Below are 22421 nucleotides of genomic sequence, written 5' to 3'. Positions count from 1 at the left end.
AGCTGACCCCCTGCTGTTTAAGCTCCTGCCACCATCTGACTGCACTCAGGAGAAACCCTCAGCCAGAACCACCCAGCTGAGCTCTTTTTGGACCCCCACCCCACAGAAATGGAGATGATGAAATGGTTATTGTTCTAAACCACTAAGTTGGAGAGTTTTATTTCGTAGCAATCGATAACTGGCACATGGTGAAATACTAACGTGGAGAATCTGGGTGAAGGGTATGCAGGAAATCTTTGTTAAGTGGTCCTCTATCCCATGTGTGGCGAATAGGTGGAGGTACAAGCGCATAGTCTGTTCTCAGGATTACTCAGTGCAGTCTATACCACCCCGGTCTATACCGACAACCATGGAGCTGAGCTGGAACTTCAGAATGGGGAAACAAATTCAACTGAAATTTTCCCCTTGTCGTTATAGCACCCAGATGCCCTGTGGGTACGGTGAGGAGCTGCTTCTCTTCTCCAACTCTGTGGCTAGGAAAACATACAGCCTGGGTTTTCACTCTCCTAACTCCTTGATTTGTCCTGGGAATTATCCTCCACACGGAGCCCTCTCCTTTCTAAGTTACCTTGGATAGGAGGAGAGGGTCTTGACACTCTCTTTTCTTACTTTATTTGCGATGGCTGCCTCCTCCTTCTCCCCCAAGAGAATGGGTTCAGTCCGAGTCCTTTGACACCAATAGTCCTGGGATGGAATCTCTGGGAACTAAACAGGGAGACTAGGAAAAGAATGAATTCTTACTTCTGAGTCATTCAAAGAGAATGCAGCATCTCCAGTATGCCAACAAGCCCAGCAGAATCCAGTGATGTTCACGTAGAGGGCTCAATCCAAGCTGGGTCAGCAGATGATGGAATGGTTAGGTGTGAAGAGCTTACACTGATTATAGAGGGTGACAGGAGTCATGGAGGAGGTCAGTACCCAGTGAGGAAATTTACTCCAGTGGGTACATCTGGGATAGTATAAAAGGGGACTAGCTAGAGGCAAGGGTTCAGGAAATACAGAATGCCAGAGTCTCAGATAATAGATGACTAGAATTTTGGCATTAAGATGGAGAGCTAAGGGAGTGAGAGAGTTATAATAGTAGCAGTAGTATTAAAGATTAAATATGTGTAAAGATCATAGGGAAAATGCTGAGACTCGGAGGCAGCTCAGTCAGAGAAAGTGAGAAAGAATGAAAAGAAAATTTTTTTCTGTTTGCATTTTTACCTTTTGACTCCCTTCACCTATTTCTTTGGAGTCAAAAAAAAAATCTTGTAGAATCTTTGAAGAAAATCTTTGTCTTCACTTGATTCAATTACAGAAACACTTACTGGAACTCTACTATGTGGCACATTCTGTGCTAGATGCCGAGGGAGCTGATGAATAAGATAGAATTCCTGGGGCGCCTGGGTGGCACAGCGGTTGAGCGGCTGCCTTCGGCTCAGGGCGTGATCCCGGCGTTATGGGATCGAGCCCCACGTCAGACTCCTCCGCTATGAGCCTGCTTCTTCCTCTCCCACTCCCCCTGCTTGTGTTCTCTCTCTCGCTGGCTGTCTCTATCTCTGTCAAATAAATAAATAAATAAATAAATAAATAAATAAATAAAATCTTAAAAAAAAAAAAAGATAGAATTCCTGTCCACAAGGGGCACATAGTCTGATCGGGCAGACAGACATGGAAACCAAAGACAATACTGTAGGATGTGTGCAATAAAAGAGATATGTATGTTCAAGGNATTCCTGTCCACAAGGGGCACATAGTCTGATTGGGCAGACAGACATGGAAACCAAAGACAATACTGTAGGATGTGTGCAATAAAAGAGATATGTATGTTCAAGGTGGGTACAGAGGTGACCTCAGACGTCTGTGGGAATGAGGGGTGAGGGAGGGAGAGCCAGAAACAGATCATCTGCGGGAAGAGAACCAAGCTGATGAAATCACAAAGGGGATGAGCATAGTAGAGCCCTGGGTAGAGCACTGAAGGACAAGAACAGTAGGTGTGGACAGGGAGAAGAGGGATCTAGAACTAGGGAGAGCCATAAAAGCAGACTTGGTATATGGAATTTGGGAACACCAGTGAACAACATGTCGAGGAGGGAACTAGTTATGAGAAGGCAGAATCTCAACCAGCTAATGGGCAAGATGAAGAAACAAGAATTGCTTGCAAGTGCATTGGGAGAAGACAATAAGGTTGATAAAAACTCAAGTGATATGTGTATAGACGATTTTGTTAGCTCAGTTTAGGGGTAAAGGTATGCACCTGATAGGAGATGAAAAGGTATATTTAACACAGGTAGGAAAAAATTGAATTTGGAGATTAGAGTAACGGGCTGTGATTAAAAACCATAAACCGCGAGGAGATCCTCAGCTCTCGTGTTGCTGGAAGAGAAGAAATATGCTGTTTTTCCTTTGCAGTAGCCGTGAGGCAGATAGGAATCCGTCATCTGGCTACTACGGAATCAGGTGTAAACGGTTGTTCCTTCTGTCATTAGTTAGACAGGGTGGAGGAATTGTTACCCTGTTGCTAAGGGAAAAGGAAGGGGCTGTTCCCAGTTGCCATGGTGACAAGGTAAGAGCGTTCCCTCGGTACACCATAAATTTATGAGGCGGTTTCTTCTCCTTGTTGCTATGGCAATGTAGAGGGACTGTTCTCGTCGCCCCCCGCCTCCCCGCCGCCGTCGCTAAGACGAGGTGGAGGTTGGGGTTGTCCTTCCCTCGCCGCCCAGTTGCCGTGGAGACGGCGGGTGCCCTGGCCCCGCCCCGCTCGGACTGACAGCGGTGGCCGCATCGCGCCTGCGCAGTGCTCTCTTCCCCCGCAGTCCCTGTGCGTTGAAGCCGGAGACCGCGGCGGCCTCTGCTAGGACCCTTCGCCCCGGAGTCGCCGGCCGGAGCCGCAGCCTCAGACGCAGCGCCCCCGCCGCCTGTCCCCCGCCCCGCCGCCTCCGCCGGAGCAGCCTCGCGCACTGTGAGTCCGGGCCGAGGCGACCGACGTCGTGGGGCTGAGTCAGCGGGAGGCCCGGGCCCGGGCTGGGGGAGGGGAACCGGGCTGCCCCCCTCGCCTCCCCACCGGCGCACCCGCCCCCCAACCGCGCCTCACCCCCGCCGCCTCTCTCCCTCCATCCCTCTCTCCTGGGGTCTCCGCGGCGGCCGTCAGGCCTTCGAGCCACTCCCCCTCCCTGCCCGCCCTCCGTACCCACCTCGGGGGTTCTTCCCCACTAGATGTGGCGCCACCGCACCTCCACCCCGGACTGATCCCCCCGCATCGCCCCAAACTGCCTCCGGTCCGCGCTTGTCGCTTCTCCGTACTCCTCTTGGGCCTGACACCTCCGGCCTCTCTGGTTTTCCCCAGTGATATGCCAGAAAAAGAGTGACAAGGGAGAGGGCGAGGGGAGACTCGGGGGAGGGGGGGGAACATTCTGCCTGGCCAAATCTTGGGGCCCTAGGTTTCTTACCCACACACACTCCTGCCCTGGCTGGTGTGGGGAAGCAGGTCTGGACAGTTCTCACTGACTGCTAAGAGCTTGTGGGGCTTTCAGAATAGATTTTGCTGAGAAGGACTCAGCCCCATGATGATCAGCTAATGTTGAGTGAACACCCGCTAGGGCATGGTGGCCTTCTAGTGGGCTGGGCTATTGCCTTGGCTGGTGCCACGGAGGGGGACTAGAGGTAGTGGAGGGAGAGAGGGGGAAGATTTCGTTAGGGAGCTGAAGTTCCTGCGCTTCCGCTGTGTTGTTGTGAATAAGCATCTTGCAGTACTCTTCAGTATGCAGTTTTTGTATTTATTTATTTATTTATTTTTGCAGTACAACCCTGGTATAATGTGAGGCCTGATACCATCCATAGCAAGAGCTTACCATTTGTATGTTGAGGGGTTGCGGCAGGACTTAATCTCTGATACCTGTAAATTCCATGTAGTAACCAACTGGGTGACAGTGAGTTTTAACATAACATGTGCAGAGTGGAGAGGAAGGAGGAGAGCCAAGATTTCTCCATGGTATATAGGTCTGAGGCCTCTACCCCCTGCCTCCTGCAGCTGTGAGTCTTTGTGGGGGCTGTCACCCGATAGGGGTTCTAGCACATTTGGACAATTCCTTGGGTTAGGTTTGCTACAATCCACCTGCCCACCCTGAGTTGCCTGATCTTGGAGGATCCCACACTGTTTTCTTTTTCCAGCAGAAATTGAGCTGAAGTCAGAGTTGGTGCCTGCAGCCAGAAGCTCTCTTAATAAACGTGCCTCAACTTGAGGGCTCCTAGCTACTATGCATGTACCTCACTGCCAACTTCCTTTGATTCTCTCTCTTTTTTTTTTTTTGGCTTTCAGATTCCAGTGTACTGTTAGCAAATATGTGTAAATATCAGGCAGTTAAACCCTACAAGAGGCTTTGTATTTTTTACTCCAGCTTGCCAAAGGAGTAGATAGTTTACTTCTAAAAATCATAGTGAAGGACCCATTAATTTGCAGTTTGGGGGATTGCAAACAATGAGAAATAATGATTTTGCTCCTTGACTTTGCTCAATCATGGCCTATTGGCAGCCTCCTCAGAGCCACTCCCCACCCCCATGCCCATCAGATTAGTTTACAGTAGCAAAGACGGCTGTCGCCCTAGTTTTAAACATAGAGATGAAGTTCAGGAAAACTACAGCCCCCATGTAGCAATGCAGTTTCTTCTGTTTCGAATGCCAGTCTGGGGTTTGGCGGGATGCACCTGCCTGTGGGGTGATGGGAGCTGTGGGGCCTGAGAGTTACATTCCTTCTGTGTGGTCCTCTGTGTTGCATAGCTCACCGAAATACCCGGGCAGGGCAGGAGCAGACAGCTGTGCCGGAGAGCTGCTCCTCCTGGGTTGAGTGTATTTTGGGAATCAGCAATATTACAGGGGGTGGAGGGTTGTGAATTAAGAAGCAAGAAAATGTGTCAAGGCTAGATAGATGAGGAGGGTGTGAGTAAAATGTTCCCTTTCCAGTTTGCTCTGGGACGGAACATTTTCAGAGCATCACAGTGGTTTTTATATGGGTTAATTTGCCTTTGAAATCTGTACCAGTGTTTTATGAGATAATGATGGAATGCTTTTTAAATGGCTACTATTGAGAAACAGACTAATACCTGTGTCTCACACGTTGCCTATCCTGTTGTTACTGAATGTAATTGTTAAGATCAGGGAGCGGGACATGGTTTGAATGAAGTTAGACCTAAATCTATGTAATCTATGTTGTGGTTTTGTAGCATTATATTTCTTTGATTCTAAGACACACCAGTAATTTACCAACAGTTTTTAGTAAAACAATTTAACACAACCAGATCAAAATACATATGTTGATTCTAAGGCACATCCTAATTTCGGGAACAGTAAAATAGCCAGGAAGTGGCAAGACTTGAAGGAGGGATTTGTGTGTTTTAGAACCGAGAAAGGGTGATATTTATAATATTTCTGGCTATGTGATGATGCCATTACTGACCTACCATCCTGAGAGTGCATGCACTATGCAGATGGATTTCTTCCAAGTCCTTCCTCCAAGCTAGCCCACTTTATGGGCTTATGTGTGTAAGACGATGGACTGCCATTAGGCACAGTAGTCGGCTATTGAACAGAGGAAAGTTCCTATGTGGGAATCCAACCCAAGGTCTTACTATGGTACCTTCCAGAAGCTGAGCCAACTAGCTGGCAGCAAATGTCTTATGAGCTATACATGAATTTGGCTGGGTAATATGTTTCAGAAGCTGAACAGAAAATATTATTTTTCTCAAGCAGAATGCATCTGCCGTGATTTGTTTACAGACACATTTGTAAAGGTCCTAAAGTACATACCCAACCGCTGTACGATGTGAGGAGTAGAGGGGACTTCAGATGATACAGCTCAGTGTTCTCATTTCCAGATTTTAGCATGAGACACCAAGAGTTAAGTGATTTGTCTAAAGTCACCCAACTAATGTAGAAAGTATGTGAAAACACTTTGTAAACTGTGTACACCATACAAATGAATGGTGGTAATTAGTGGCTGAGTCAGGATTAGAACCCGGATTTCTAGAGCCAGTCTACAATGCTACATTGTCTCATCGCTCATGTTTCATACTTCAGAGGGTTTTAATAAAAATAATTTAGTAGTCTGTAATTAGTCCTGTAGACAAGGACTTGTTTTACTGTCAGAGATGTTGCAGAGTTAAGTAAAATGTAGTGTCACACTGTCTAATTAAATATTTATTCTTGCCACCTTAAAAATAATAATTTTGCCTCACACACTCTGACCTGAGCAAGGTTTTCCCTTCAAAACTTTGCATCATCTAATATAAAGCAAACGTGATGATGGGTGTCTGTAGACCTCTCAGCTTGTCATCTGTGAGGCTGCCGCATCCCAGGAGGTAGGGTGCAGAGGGCTGAGAGGGGCCAAGAGGAGCAGTAAATTGGATTATCTTCCAGCTCCCAGACTGGAAGCTTCTGTAGTTCCCAGAAGCCCCAGTGAGATTTCTAACCCTTCTCCCAGAGAAAGTGAAGCCGTCTGGCCTCCGAAAGCAGACAGACCTGAGTTCAAATCCTGGTCCTGTCACCTCCTGGCCATGTGGCCTTGGGGGGGGCTGTGGAACCCCTGCGCGCCGGTTGCTCCCCTACAAGCCTGGGATGATAACCATGTTTTGCCGGGTAGTCATGAGGGTTAAATGAAAGAAAGTATGTAGCATGCCTGCTTACCAAGACGTAACAATCACTATTTCCTATTGCTAGGGTATCAAATTAAAAAATAAAAACACTTACAAATTTTTATCATGACTTAAGTCCATCTCAGACCCTCAATTCCCAGCAGCACTCTCGTGGCGTCTGACACGCACAGAGATATCTGTCCCCTGAAGACCGGGCTCTTGCAGTGTTATTCCAACTGCCAAAATAGGAGTATATGAAATGCCCCTTTGTATCCGTGTATTCAGCTGACCTGGTTCTCTGAAAGACTAGCAGGCCAGGAGCACTTGCCTGGGAGAGCACAGACTTGGTGTGTTTTTGCGTGTCTTGGGGGTGGTCCATCCTCCAGTTGGGGAGGCCAGTCTGGGGAGCGAGCTTAATTGGACATGAAAAAGCTGCTGAGCTCTCCCTTGTGACTAAAGCTTCCCTGGCCTTCATTCACTTTCGCTACTGTTAGAGGTGTAGCTCTGCTCCATGACTTTGCTCGGATCGGCTTCTGCATCTGTCCAAGAGATCTGGAGGGCTAGGCGAAGGAGCCTTCCATCTTAGCAGGGAAACCTCCTTTCTAGTGAAGAGAGGTAAAGGGAGGTCATTTCGGATGGCAACATTTCCAGATGGGGTCAAGGCAGAGACTACCAAGTAATTAAGGAGCCAGGGCAAGCCATTCAGGAACACAAAGGAACCTAAATTCATATAAATTTCATTTGGGAAGAAAATACCCAGGTATAGGCATCTAAAGACTGAAAAGATAAACACAGTTTTTATCTCTTGGAAGCAGAATTTGGGTGTAGAGGAGAGAAAGGGAGATTCAAAGGAGAACTTTTACTTTATGTGCTTCTATATGTGAATTGTTATAAGCAGCATGTATGTTTCTGTAAATTCATGCAGACCAGCAGAGTTAGCTGTGGCTGTTTTTCAGTGAGTACATTTTGATACAAGAGAAGCCTTTGCCCTTACTTGGAGCCTTCAATACGTGGGCAGTTAAGGTTAGGCTGCTTCCCTCTGGCAGGCCACACCGGTTTGCACCAAGCCTGCCGTAAGTGAGGGCAGGGGACTCCAAAGTGGCCGCTTCCCTGGCAGCCCAGGATGCTTCATTGACCTGCCACCTCCCCACTTCTTCCTCCTGTTTTCCTTTCCTTCTTAAGAACAGTCCCCTCCTCTTGCCCAGCTGAAGTCATCATTACTAGTCCAATATGCTAATTTAATTTACAACTGTTGATGAAATACCATCTGACCAGATAACCTTTATGAAAAATCCACGCCCCTTACTTTACATCAAGAAGGTTTGAAGTTTAGGGCGCCTGGGTGGCTCAGTTGGTTAGGCATCTGTCTTCTGCTCAGGTCATGACCCTGGGGTCCTGGGATTGAGCCCCAAGTCAGGCTCTCTGCTCGGCAGGGAGCCTGTTTCTCCCTCTGCCTGCCACTCCCCCTGCTTGTGCGCGCTCCCTCTCTCTCTCTCTCTGTCAAGTAAATAAATGAAAAATCTTAAAAAAAAAAAAAAAAAAGGCGGGCTTGAAGTTTAAAGGACCTCCAGCTAAAGTGCTGACATGCTCTATAGCATTAGCTGAGTTTTCGATCAGACCCGGCCGATAGCGCACAGCTTTCACACAGCTGATTTACTACTGCTTCTCCTAGGAAGTACTGATAAACACTGACCGAATACTTACGTACTATTGAGCTTTAATCTTCTCATAAGTTGGTCAGTTGTGTTTCCTGTCCTATTTATAATAGAAAGAAGACCTATCATTTGGACACGTGCTTTGGCTTGCTAACTAGGAGTGGGGATGGGTTATGCTGAGTAATCCACATTCCATCGCCTAATCTTCCCTTTGGCCAAGAGTACAAATTTGGGACAGTTGGCCAGGGCTGGTGAGGCATTCTGTTGCCTAGGATGGTTTTTCCTCTGTGTTGAGTTGACCAGCCAAGACTAGTCTAAGCCCTGTATCTTTCTCACTAGCATCGTGTCCCACCAACTTTGCTAAACAGGCATGATGGAACATTAGCATTTTGAGCTCTAGATCCTTCATTTGCCTGAAGTAAATAGGACCTGACCTATCTAAAATGTTTCGATTCCAAGAAAAATCATTTTTTTTCCTGAAGCTATTTCCTGTATATGGGAGATACATACCACTGTGTGATATGTTTAAAATAACCGAGCACGAAGCATTGCTTCAAATCTGATGAGTAATTTTGACAACGTATATCATAAAGCTTTAAAAGGACATACATCCTTCAATCAGAAGTTGCGATTCTAAGAATATTTAGAAAATCGAGGGTGTTTATAAAAATACTGTATAGGGATTTTCATTAATGTAACTTTATTAATAATATCTAATAGTTAAAATAACTAAAGGGTCAACAATTAGGGATTGGTCAGGTTTACCCGGATACAATCCTGCGTGAGCACACATGCACACACACACACACACACAAACTGCACATACATTAAAAATCTTGTAGAAGAATATTTGTTGATACCAGAAACTTTTGATATAATGAGTGAAAAACAGATGCAAAATAGTCTGTTGAGAATGATACCATTTTAATAAAGAAAAATGTGAAAAAGTACCAGGGGAGCATCTGCCAACCATAAGTGATAACCTTGAAGTAATGGGATTATAAATAAATAGGTTGTTTTGGTAGTGCTTTTCACTATTTTCCAAACTTTTCTGTGTTAAGCAATTGTAACTTTTATTATAAAACTTTTTTAAAAGATGTTTATTTATTGGAGAGAGAGAGAGAGCATGAGTGGTGGGGGGCAGAGGGAGGAGGACAAGCAGGCAAGCAGGCTTCCCACTAAGCAGGGAGCTCGATGGGGGTGGGGACATAGGGAGGGGGTTCGAACAGGGCTCCATGCCAGGACCCCACGATCATGACCTGAGCCAAAGGCAAACGCTTAACCGACTGAGCCACCCAGGCGCCCCGATTATAAAACTTTAAAAAAAATTTTTTTTAATTTTATCTATTTATTTGACAGAGATAGAGACAGCCAGCGAGAGAGGGGACACAAGCAGGGGGAGTGGGAGAGGAAGAAGCAGGCTCATAGCGGAGGAGCCTGATGTGGGGCTTCGATCCCATAACGCCGGGATCACGCCCTGAGCCGAAGGCAGACGCTTAACCGCTGTGCCACCCAGGCGCCCCATGATTATAAAACTTTTAAACCAGTGCTTTACAGATTCCATATAGCAGAGTAATCTCTAAGAAAATCACAAGATATTTAATTTACTTATTATTATTTTGTTTCACCGTTGTCAAGATTAATGAAAAACACATCTCTAGGGTGTTTCTTTAGATACTACTTTATTTCTTCTTTGAAAGAGAACGTGCCTGGAGTATTACTGTGTGGGTGTGTGACTTAAAACATGGCCTAGAAATGCCGGAGTCCATCATCCAGAGAAGTAATCTCTCTTGACTCAAATGAGATGTAAAAAAAATTTATGAAAAGAAAGTATCTTAAGATAGTCTTCTTTGCCTCTTACCTTTTGCTGTTTACATTTATCAGAAGGTTTCAGTAAAACCCTGTATATAGGGCTCTGTTTTGGGTGGGCTTTCTTCCTCCATGTCTGTTCAGATTCTTTGGATTCCCAGTTCCCCTGTGTCTTGGGGACCTTATCTGAGGCTTGCTCTCATGTTTTGGTGGTTGTATACCTATCTGAACTCCTTTTTGTTTTGTTTTTTTTTTTACGATTGTTATTTGTTTGTCAGAGAGAGAGAGAGCACAAGGAAGGGGAGTGGCAGGCAGAGGGGAGAAGCCGGCTTCCTGCTGAGCAAAGAGCCCAATGTGGGACTCGATCCCAGGAGCCTGGGATCATGACCTGAGCCGAAGGCAGCCGCTTAACCAACTGAGCCACCCAGGCATCCCGATCTGAACTGAAAGACTGTGTTCAAGCCTGCTGCAGGCTCCTTCCTGCCTTTGCTTTTGGCCATATTCTGGTCAGCCATCAGCTCAGATGTCCTTTTTCCTCCAAGGCTAGAGAAGGTGTGATGCCCGCCACTAGCCACCTGATGGGCAGAAGCCCTCTGCAGGGACAGACTAGGCAGTTCCCTCTTTGCTACACCAGGTCCATGGCTGTGAAGGGAGGGGTGGCCCAGTAGCTGTCCTCTCGCCTCTCTTCCCCAACCACACACACATCGCACTCTGCTTCCATGGCCCAGCCCAGAAGACTGACTCCTGCCTTCCCCCAGTGGTGGTGTCAGCTCACATTGGAGCCCTGGGGATCCAGGTTTTAGAGTTGAGGGACATATGGCCTATCACAGAGTTCGACCTGTGCTGCCATAAATGTTTGCAGAGCAGACTCTGTCTTCTTCCAGATGGTTCTGACTACCCAAACATTTGTCCCAGATGGGGTGGAGGCCTTCCTACCCTCCTGGGGTTATTAGTGAACAAGTCTTTGGGTATGGCTAGCAGGAGACGCTCCCCACTTGGCGAGAGTGATTGTCAGAGAGGCATCCGTCTCCTCTGGAGGGTGTGGTTGTCCTGGTCACCTTGTCATTGAAATGGGGTTTCCTGATTGGTAGGAAATGAAATCTTAGCTGCTCTGAGTCAGCAAGATCGTAGTTGGACTAGCGTGTGTTGGGCCATGTGAACGAGGCAGGCCTTGCACCACTGGATGAAATTAAATCTCTCTTCCCATGTGAGGAGTGTTTCGCGGAAGGCTTATCTCCCCCAGGGTAATATGCGCTGTGTAGCCAGACTTTTCTACAGCACCAGACTCTTGGCAGATGACTGCCACCCCCAGCCCCTTCCCTGTGGATTATTGCCACTTACCAGGGACTCTGATTTAGTCTCCGATCCGTTCTGATTTTAGACGGGTAGAGTTCACAGCCGAAAGCTCCCAGTCTGGGCATCCTATTAACACCTTTAAGTGACAGGACCACTGCTAAGCACAGAGATGTGTTATGCTGGCCCCAAAATAGCTTGGTGTAGTGTTTTGAGACTTGATAAGACTCGTATCTCCAGAAAATACCGTTTCCAGGTTTATAGGGTTATTCATATACATTTACATATTTTCTTCTCAAGGCTTTATTCTAAGTACACCCTCAACAAGTTCTCCCCAGGTCCTTTCGGTTTTGTATTCTTAGTCACCATGGGATTTAAAAGAAATGAGACTTAACTCCTGTCTCCTTGAGGAGATTGCAGTCTGGTTTGGAAGATAAGATGCATGTGTGGAATGACTCGTGTGTTTGACGACATCAGATGTCCGCAACACATCTGTGATGCTTTGTTGTGTAAGATGTGGTCTTTGCGCTTAAGGAACTTGGCTAACATTCTGCTGAGAGTTGGACAAAAATGACGTAAGTCACTACAATACAAGGGGATGGGCACTCCAGCAGCGATGGGAAGGGGTGCTTGGGTAACCGAGGAGGAAGAGTGACCCTGAGCCTGTGAGAACTGGGGGGGCTTCAGAGAGGGAGATGCAGGAGCCCGCCCCCCAGACGACAGGCGGGTAAGAGAGTTCAGGTAAACGAAGTGAAAAGAACAGTGCATTGCGTGTCCTTAGTACTAGAGAGTATTAATTCAACAAGGGTTCTGAGAGGAAAATAATCACTGTGAACTGAGGTAACTGGAAAAGACTTCACAAAGCAAGCAGAGCCTGAGCTTGCCCTGAAGGTAAGCGGGCTTTCAGGAGACAGGACAGCGGAGAGGGCTCTCCAAGAGGCAAGGCATCCACCAAGGAATGACTGGGAGTGAGTGTGATGAGGACCATAAGCAGGTCATCCTTACCACATTGAGGGTGTGACAGTTTGGGACAACACTGGTGACATTAGCCAGAAGTTAGGTAGTTGAAGAGACAATTTGGAGAGAAGTTTCATTTCAGACGTGAAGAACGAGAGGTGACGGTTGGAGGCCTCCAAGTGGAGTGATCCCATAGAACCAGAAGCCGAGAGTGAGGCTGGGAAGGAGCCACAGACCTGACAGTCAGTGACACAGGAGAGATGCCCTCCCTGAAAGGGGCTCTGTCTAGAGGGCTGGGTACAGAGCACGGCGACCAGCGCCCCAAGTAATAGGCTTCAAGAATTGTCCACAATGAGGAAAAAAGCAAAGAGGTGTGGGGAAGTTAGGATGGTTCAGCAGCAAGGGAGGAGAAAAGAAATGTCAAGAAGAGCACTTCAGTGCTGTTGGCTGAACTAGACTCAAGGATCTATCCAGAAGAAAATCATGATGATTGCTGAGGGTGCGAGTCCAGTAAAACACTGAAGATGGAAGCCAGGTTGGGTAGTGTGAAGGGGCAAATGGCATAGAGAGAAAACGAAGGCAATGGATGGTCACCAGAGAGCGGCAACAGGAAAAGGGAGAAAAGTAGTTGCCAGAAGAAGCAGCAAGATCAAATTGTTTATTATTGTCATTCTCTCCTTTATCAGCAAATGTATATAAAAAATTAATAAGAATATTTTTTTGCTTATGTAATTTTTATGTATTAAAATGTGCTTCATCTGCAGATTTCTATCAACATAATCCACGTATTTGTCACTTCAAATATCCCATTCCAGTACACTTACCTTGATGAGCACTGAGTAATTATATGGAAGTGTTGAATCACTCACTATATTGTACACCTGAAACTAATATAACACTCTATGTTAACTACACTGGCATTAAAGTTAAAAAATAAATAGTAAAAATAAAATAAAAAATAGAAAATAGAAAAATAGAAAATATCACATTCCTTCTGTGGTGTTCCACTGTATTGATAGCAAAGTATGCTGAACCATCAATCTATTATTGGGCAGTTAGGGTATTTCCAGCATTTTGCAAGTTGCAAGTATAAATATCTCTGCTGTGAACATCACTGTACAAGGCACTGTTTTTCTTTTGTGGGTTATTTCTTCAGAGTATATCCCATAGAGTGGAATACAGAGGCAAAGGGTACAAACAATGCTGGATTTTGTTTTGTTTTGTTTTGTTTATGATTTTCCCATTTGGCCCGTTACCCCCCCTTCTCCCTCTGGCGACCTCCAGTTGTTCTCTGTATTTGTGGGTCTTTTTCTTCAGGGGTTTTTTAACTGAGATCTAATTGACTCATAACATCGTAGTGGTTTCTGGTGTACAACATAGCGATTCGATATTCATATGTATTGTGAATTGATCGCCACAGTAAGTCTGGTTAACATCCATCACCACACACACGGTTACAAATTGTTTTTTGTTGTGATGAGAACTTTTAAGATTTGCTTTCTTAGCAACTTTGAAATACACCATACAGTAGTAACTACAATTACGACTCTGTACATTATATCCCCAGGACTGGCTTCTTTTGTACTTTTTGACCTTCACTCATGTCCCCTAGCCCCCTTACCCCATCTCTGGCTCCCATCTATCCGTCTCTGTATCCATGAATTTGGTGTTTTTAGATTCCACATGTAAGTTTTTGTCTTTCTCTGTCTGACTTATTTCACTTGGCACAGTGCCCTCAAGGTCCATCCATGTTGTTGCAAATGGCAGGATGTCCTTGTGACAGTCCAGTCTGTATATTACCACATTTTCTTTATGCATTCGTCCATCAGTGGATATTTAGGTTGCTTCCATGTTGTTGTTTTTATACTAGGCTTATTATGCATTGTTCTCCATGGTGATCCAGCCAACTTACAATTAGAGTATGGCATTGACTTAGAATGCTTTGTGATAATAAGGAGATCTAAACATGTGTAATGGCAAAAGGAAAAGGAGTTATTTGAGGAAAATAATTTGAATGTAAGAGAGAAAAGGAGCAAATGGAGAAGATCTTGGGGACACCAGGGAAGGGGTAACTTTGCAGGAGAAGGTAGGGCTCCCTTCCACAGACTGGTAAGAGGAGAGGGTGTGGCTCTTTCTACCCATGACTTGGAGGGTGAACCCCAGGGGAGATGACTGGCATTCCTGCTAAGAAAAGACCTTTTCCTCAGTGAAATGGAGCCAAGGCCACTTGCTGAGGTAGGGGGTGAGGTCTTGAAGGTCTGAATTAACCGCTGTAAGAAATGAGCCTGGGCGTATGAGAGATGAATAAACGTCTTGTTCAGGGCCGAGGGCTGACTTGGACCCAGGGATTCCTAATGGGCTAAGTCTCTGAAGTCCTCTAGCCTAGGGAAGCAGCAGTGAGTGGCAAGCAGCAAGGGTCGGGGGCATGTTCGGCCCAAGGTTTCTGAGGAAGCAGAATTTAAGATGGCATTGAAGCAGCTGGCCCTAAGGTCAGAGGTGGAGGGAAGCCTACAAATCTAAGAGAGGCCTTGGCTGTCAGCAGAAGGAGGGGGCAGAGTAGTTACCAGCTCAAGTGAGAACAGAAAGGTTTGGAATATGAGTGATGAGTAGTAAGGAGATTATTGACAGAAGAAGATTTTAATTTTAAATTTTGGAAGAGACCACTTTTACTTTTCATTATTTACCTTTATGTAATGTTTGTGGTGTTCTTACATGAGCATGTATTACCAGTAACATTTTTTTAAAAGATTTATTTATTTATTTATTTAAGAGAGAGAGAAAGCGAGCAGGGGTTGTGGCAGAAGGAAAGGGAGAGAGAATCTCAAGCAGACTCCACACTGAGTGGGGAGCCCGATGGAGGGCTCGATACCACGACCCTAAGATCATGACCTGAGCTAAGACCAGGAGTCAGATGCTTAGCTGACTGAGCCCCCCAGGGGTCCCATCAGTGACATTTTTTAAAACTAATTTAGAATCTCAGGAGTAGAGCTGTGCCTCCACAGTGTGGCTGGACTAGTCTGAGATTGATGAAGGAGAAATAAAAATGCAGGAGGATCCCAGGGTCTGGCTTGATGAGTGTTAAAACTGCAAGGTGTCTCTGCTTGTCAACCAAGAGCTCCCGTGGTCACAGCTCGTCACTGCAGAGCGGTACCAGCCACCAGCCTGTAAACACCCACACGCCAGTAGTGTTTCAAACCTGAGGACGTCGACCTTCCCTAGGCTTGGCAGCATTTTCAATGTGATGTCTTGTGGTTCTGGCTGTTTTCCAACTCTCTGACCAGGTGCCCTACAGAGCCATTCCTCTCTGGCCTCTGTCAGTGAGGGTTCTTCCTTCAGGCAGATCCAGCCCCTTGCCAGGAACACGGTTTTGTGAGTGGAGTGTGGGATCCATGTCAACCTCACAAATCCCCTCCCTGGGTGCTTGGTGCAGTGTACAAACTCTACGTCCGTATACAGCAGCCCTGTTTCTCTTCTTGCCTGTTTTGAAAGAGGCCCTTTCCTCCTGACCCCTCTTCTTCTCATGCGCTCCTGGATCACCCACTTTGACCCTGACCGTGACCGACACCCATGGCTGTGGCCTGTATTTCACTTGCCTGATTCACATTACCTCCAGGCTGCACAACTGAGCCATTTATACAGCTCACCGTTCACAGCAGTCACAGGGGCTGATAGCAGGTGGAAACACGTGGAAAGTCAGGTGCCGGCATCAACATGAGGAGGTGGAAAAGCAGGGACCAGTGCTCAGCATTCTTTCCAGGGCTTCAGCTAAGACTAAACTTTGCCTGGCCATTTTGTAAATGCTGTTCCGGTAAAGCCAGGACTGAGCAGGAGTATGGCTCCCTGCCAGTCCCTACCAGGAAGGAACAAACAGCTTGCAGGGCAGGCCTCAAGCCAGGTGGGGTAGGAGCTAACGTGCATTGTTTTGCATGTAGAATTTAATGGAATCTTTGTAAACATAGCCTCCTGCCGTTGCTTTTTTCTCTTTTCTCCTAGGCAGCCTAGGTGAGAATAATTAGTCCTTGGCCCATAACTACTAAATGAAGAGGAAGAGGACAACTGATAGGCTGCAGTACACGAGAGAGCCTTGAACCTAGAGTTGGGAGACCTGGGCTTGAAGTTTTGTGACCTCAAACAAATCACATCTCTCCTTGATCCCATTTCCTTTTGTGTAAAATGAGGGGTCTTTGCACATGCTGTCCCCCCCCCCAACATTCTTTCCTGGCCTTTTTGGGCTAACTCTCCTTAACCTCGCACATCTGGGCCTAAGTGTCATTCCCTCAGGAAGGTGTTTCCAGAACTCCACCCCAGCTCCACTGCAGGCTGGGGCCCCCATGTCGGGCTTTTTCAAATTGTGGATCACAAACTTTAATTGGTTGTGAGATCGATTTATTGGGTTGTAACCAGCATTTTGTAAATGAGTAAACCAGAAAATGTCCGATTGCAGAGTTCATAGTAAGAATAAGAATTGTTTAATGAAACATTTGTTTTATTCAACATGTCCATATGTGTACATATATCTCTTAGATTATAATGTAAAATGTATTTTTTACTAAAAGGTTGAAAGCCATTGCTTTCAAAACACTCTAGTCCTGCATTTTTCCCCTGTAGCACTTAATGTGATCATAATTATAGCGTTATTTGTACGATTATTATATTACTATTTGTCCATTTCACTAGACAGCAAGCTCTGTGAGTCCAGGACCAAGACTGACTTACTCAACCACAGCAGACCCAGAAATAATTGAGGCTCAAGAAATAGGTGCTGAACGAGTGGCTCTCTGAGGGGTGTTTTTTTTTTGCCCTCGGTTCTCTGTAGTCATTCCTAGGAGTGAGTAGACAGGGACTGTAATGGTAAACTAACAAGCCCGCACACTCCTCCCTAATAGACAAGAGGGCGGGAAAGAGCAGATCTCTGACTGCTCCTGTTGCGGTTGGGAGTGGTGCTGGAAACCAAGAAGGCTCAAACCAGCTCTTCTCAGAGGGAGCTAGGAAGCAGATACCACCTCCACCACCCTATTCAATAAGGCCTCACTTGGGCTGAGTCAGCTTTCCAGTAATGTTGAGACCGAGACATGCAGGGAGCAAAACCCACCACGTAATTTGTGCTTACATTAGAAGAACGTGGGCTGGTCTAGCGCCGCCCTCTCCCAAGGGCGCGTTTCTGTCTCTCGGGGGTTTGGGTGACAGGACCCTGACCTGGGAGCCCACCAGGTGCCCAGGGTAGACTTCAGCAAGCCTTTTCTCCCCCCAGCCCCGCCACCCTGCCCGCCAGCACTTCCGGAGAACTGAACTCCTTCCCGGGGCCTCTTTCCAAAGCGAGCCCATCTAACAGCAGACAGACTGTGCCTTCCCTGATGCAATGAGCCTCTGACTGTAGCCCAGAGACCTTCCTATGGCCGGGAAGGCTCCATTAGCAAGACCCAGCCAGGCACCCCTCTGCCCAGAGCTGTTCTGGGATGTGCTAAAGGTCCTAACTCAAGAGGACTTGTCACTCCTGAGGGCACTAGGAGCCCAGTGATAACCAGGCCCTCTGAGGAGTATTTAAGAAGGCCCAATTCGCCACTTTATCTTTAAAGCTTATCCTTTGAACTCAGATGGTCCTGCCAGCATCTAGCCGTTTTGTGGAAATTATGTTGCCTGCTGCCTGGAGCAGATGACCTCTTTTAGGGGGACAAGGGAATAAATAGTTGTTTTAGAGCTTCCAGAACTGTTAGCTGAAATGCCTTAATGTGTACATTGTGTTCAGCTTGGTTTTCTGGAATTGGCAGCCTTTCTAACTGTCTCTCCAAATAGGCTGCCTGTCAGCTTCTCTCAGAAGCTTTCCCAGGTATCTGAGGCACAGTTGGGTTGCTGAAGGCAGGAAGCCAGCTGAGAGAAACAACTGAGAAACCTTTCACCCCACCCCCCCGTCCCTTCCCCATAGGGGGCTGGGGGCTTGGACAGGCATTTCTCCACAACTGCCTGCCGCCCGCCGGCTCGCCAGCTATTTCTCTGAAGGACACTCTTGGGAATTTTGGATCACTTGTCCCACTCTCACCCTGGTAATCCATGCATTCTCACTTGGATCCATGCATTAGCTTTCCAATGAATTAAAACGAATTCTTGAAAATCATTGTTAACTTGCCCATATTTGAGAGAAACTTCTAAGAGTAATGTGTGTTTAACTAATAACTTGAGTGTACAGTAGTCATCAAAACCCCCTTTTTTGGATAGCAAGTTTAAGTCAAAATTGTCCTTAAAAGTATTTTAAAATTGAAGCATTATGAGGGCACCTGGGTGGCTTAGTTGGTTAAGCGTCCAGGTCTTAATCTCAGAGTTGTGAGTCCAAGCCCCACACTGGGCTCCACACCCTGGAGCCTACTTAAAAAAAAAAAAAAAAGAAATTAAGGCATTATAGAAACACATTAATCAGGAAGTGGACATCTTCCATGACTTTGTCCCCGAAAAAGAATCACTGCTGCTGTTTTGTTGAATATTCCAGCTTTTTTCTACACACATACTATTCCTTTTAAAAAAAAAAATGGGATCTTACTGTTTTTCATATACAGAAAATTGGAAAAGAGAAACAAGTAATTGAAACATGAAAGCCATTTATAATTGTACCGCTCAGGTGGTAGTAGTATCATAGGGTGGCTTAGGTGCTGCCCCTCTCCCAAAGCCACCCCGGGGAAACCTACAACCCCGATGCAAAGGTGTGCAAAGGCAGCTTTAAGACCCTCTTCTAGCTCCCCCTTCCCACCAGACCACCAGCCCTAAGCCCCCCTACAGAAAACCTGGTGCTATCATTGCTATTTACTACAGTGACCATATTATTGCTTTTTCTCCCCGTTTTTAACTAAATTAGATTCCTATTCATTTACCATTTTTCTAGCAGTCATTTTCAAATCCCAGTGCAGGACACATGGGCCAAACACTTCCCATTGCTCCAGATAGCATCGCATTTTGTTTTGTCCCCAGTAGCACTATTTCCAAGACACTGACATAACATGTTGGGGGACTTTGTTTTGAACTCTCCCCTGGAAGACACTGTCACTGTGCTAGTGGAGAAGAGGAAACATAGGGGCGATGACTTGTCTTAGAGCAAAATAAAACTCTGGCTTAGTTCAACTTACTTACAGGTGTCTAAATGCCCAGTATCACTAGTTGAACTGCCTACGTTTGCTGAAACTTCTGGAAAGAAGTAGAAGGGACATCCCTAAGTCCTGAATTCTTCCTTTCCTAGCCTGGGTATCAGCTGCTTAGTACCATTTAGATAGATGTGCTTCAGCCCTGAGACATGTCAGTAAGACATGTGCCATTGAAACTCTTTTCCTCCCTTTGGGGAAGGATCCTGGCTTTTCCCCAGTCAGTCAGAATCCCACCTGGCCCATCCTCCCAGTTCATGACATGTTCCACAATATTCTCATTCTCGATTCTCTTCTGTACATCTCGTTTCTTCATGTGCAAACACAGCCAGGGAGAGTTCTGACAGTGTGGATCTGAGCGGGTGAAGCCATTCTCATAGGACGAACCTGGCAGAAGTAGGCTCTGGAGACCCACTCCACCACCTCAGGTTTGGCCCAGACCAGGGCCAAGACCACTGAGCAATCACCATAACCCCTAACCACCACCGCAAGTGAGAGCAAAGAGGGACTCACAGCTGAGAGTGCAGGTGAGGGCAGGTGGGATCGGTCTGCGGTTCCTATGGCTGCTGCAACAAATTGCCATGTACTTAGTGGCTTTAGAACAACTCAGATCTTTTGTACAGTTCTGGAGCTCCCAAGTCCAAAATCAGTATCCATGAGCATAGCGGGCTGAATGGTAGCTCCCCAAAAGTCCCACTCCCCAGAACCTGTGAGTGTTACCTGATATGATGAAAGAATGAATATTACCTTCTATGACAAAAGGTGTGGTTAATGATCTGGAGAGGAGGAGTTTATCCTGGATTATCTGGGTGGGCTCTAAATGCAATCACGTGCATCTTTATAAGAGGGAGACAGAAGAAGTTTTGAGAGAGAAGAGGAGGAGATGGTGTGACCAGAAGTGGAGATTGGAGTGATATGGTCACCAGCCAAGGAGTGCCTGGACGACTAGAAGAGGCACAAACAGATTTCCCCCAAGAGCCTTCAGAGGGAGTGCAGCCTTGCTGACACCTTGCTTTTGGACTTCTGGTCTCCAGAACAGTGAGACAATACATTCCTGTTGTGTTAAGCCAGTCAGTTTGTGGTAATTCGTTACAGCACCATAGGAAACTACTATAGTGGGCTAAAATCAAGGTGCTGGCAAGGCAGTGTTCCTTCTGGAGGCTCTAGGAGAAAATTTATTTCCCTGCCTTTTTCAGCTTTTAGAAACTGCCTACACTCCTTGGCTTGTGGCCCTGCATCCCTCTGACCTCCACTGCCATCATCACATTTTCTCTCTTACAAAGACCCTTGTGATTATATTAGGCCTACCTATAATCCAAAATAATCTTCCCGTCACAAAACCCTTAACTACATCTGCAAAGCCCTTTTGCCATTTAAGGTAACCTCTTCCCAGGTTCCAGGGATTAGGACATGGACATCTTTGAGGGCCTACCGCAGTCTATTCAATCCTAAAGGGCGTGAATAAGAATGGTGGGTCTGTTCACCACATCCCCATGTGTCCAAATTAGATGAACTCATTCAAGTGAGAAAGTATCAAAGGAAAACTTCTTCGAGCAGAGATAGGAAACTGGGAATGCATTACCCCCACAGGTTCTTCTAGGCAGGAATTCTAGAAGGGCTGAGGTCAGCTGTGGTAGAAAGAAGGGGTACGGATGTGAGCTAGGCAATGTGAAGTTCTCCCCTTAAGTTTTCAAGGTGATGATGTGTGTGTTGGGGGGTGGTCTTCTATAGCTCTCATCTCTGGTGCTTCTCAGGCAGACTAAGCTGAAGGGGTCTGCAGGCATTTCATGAGGCCATCGGTCATAAAGCTGGTGCCTGTAGAGACACAGCTCCCTGAAGATCATTCGAAGGATGAGTCACCAGAAGTGTGCCTGGTACTGGGATTAGAGGTAATGGGGCAAGGTTGTTGTACTGGGAGAGTGACAGGCCATGTGAGAAATATATGGGTCCGTCGTAAAAGACGGAAGCCTTTCATGCAGGGTGCTTACTGGTCAGAAGGGAGAGTGAGAAGCTGAAGAGCCACCATGTGGGACATGTTTCCATCTAGAGGCAAGAACTCGGGAGAGAGCAATCCATAATAGCTACTCTTGAAGGCAGGTGGGGTGATTTGAGGGGGGTTGAATCTACATCAAGACCGTCAAAAGCAAAGTTTCATTCTGCTTCTGCCTGTCTCTCCAGCTCTGAGAAAGAATACTTTCTTCCTCAGAAGTAACTAAAACTTCCTACTTGGAAAGGAGAAGAAGGCATTAATTATTAATGTTTATTTTCATATTTACAGATGAAAGGCATGCCAACTTCAAAGAAATAGAGTTGGGGCTGAGGAAGAGAACTAATTCTCGGCATTAAAATTATCTACTAGAAAACACTTGTGAATATTTTGAAAGTTTTTCATGACCTAATATAAAGTTGGAGAATTTTTAAAAGAAATTTGACAACCAATAAAGAGACCAGGGCAGAGTCTCTCAAGACAGAAGTGTTTGTGTTCCTAATCACTCAAACTCATCTCTAGGACAAGGCATTAGACAGAGGTGTCCTGCATGCTTGCAAAACATGAAGAGAAGTTATGGTGAATGCCTTGGAACCTTGCCAAATAATTAATGGCTTAAGTCTCCTTCAGCTCCTCTTTTTATAACACAGAGGTCTGAGACTCCAGTTAATGAATTTCACTGTAAAACACAGCAGCCTGTTGGATACTTGCTCCAGTTTAGAGCATAAAACTCAAGGTAGGGGACAAAAAGAACCCAGCATCCTGGGGCATCTCTCTGTGGTCAACCCTGCTCCCACATTGTGGGCAGGTGGGCCAGATGGAGGCTGGGTTCTAATGACCAAGGCCATTGTTCTATGGTGTGTCTCTTGGCCCACTGGTCTGTGGTCAGCCACAACGATGGGGCACCAGTGTCTTTCATGGGACCAGCATGCTGACTTGATGGAAAGGGAGGCTCCTCCTGGATGGTTCTTTAATACAAGGACTTCAG

The 22421-nt window shown here is 46.3% G+C and overlaps 1 protein-coding gene across 2 annotated transcripts in view; it reads left to right on the top strand.

Moving 5' to 3' along the window:
- Nucleotides 1-2771: 2771 nt before the first annotated feature.
- MAPRE3 (microtubule associated protein RP/EB family member 3) overlaps nucleotides 2772-22421 on the top strand; it is a 50809-nt gene continuing 31159 nt past the window's right edge. The window contains exon 1 of one of the 2 annotated variants that reach the window (XM_034659768.1): nucleotides 2772-2944. The gene's annotated coding sequence lies outside the window, so the exon portion shown is untranslated. The remainder of the gene's footprint in view (nucleotides 2945-22421) is intronic. The other variant, XM_034659769.1, reaches the window with a different exon arrangement.

This window comes from Ailuropoda melanoleuca, chromosome 4, assembly GCF_002007445.2.
Source record: "Ailuropoda melanoleuca isolate Jingjing chromosome 4, ASM200744v2, whole genome shotgun sequence".
In the NCBI taxonomy this organism is placed as follows: domain Eukaryota; kingdom Metazoa; phylum Chordata; class Mammalia; order Carnivora; family Ursidae; genus Ailuropoda; species Ailuropoda melanoleuca.
This window is presented reverse-complemented; position numbering and strand designations above follow the sequence as displayed.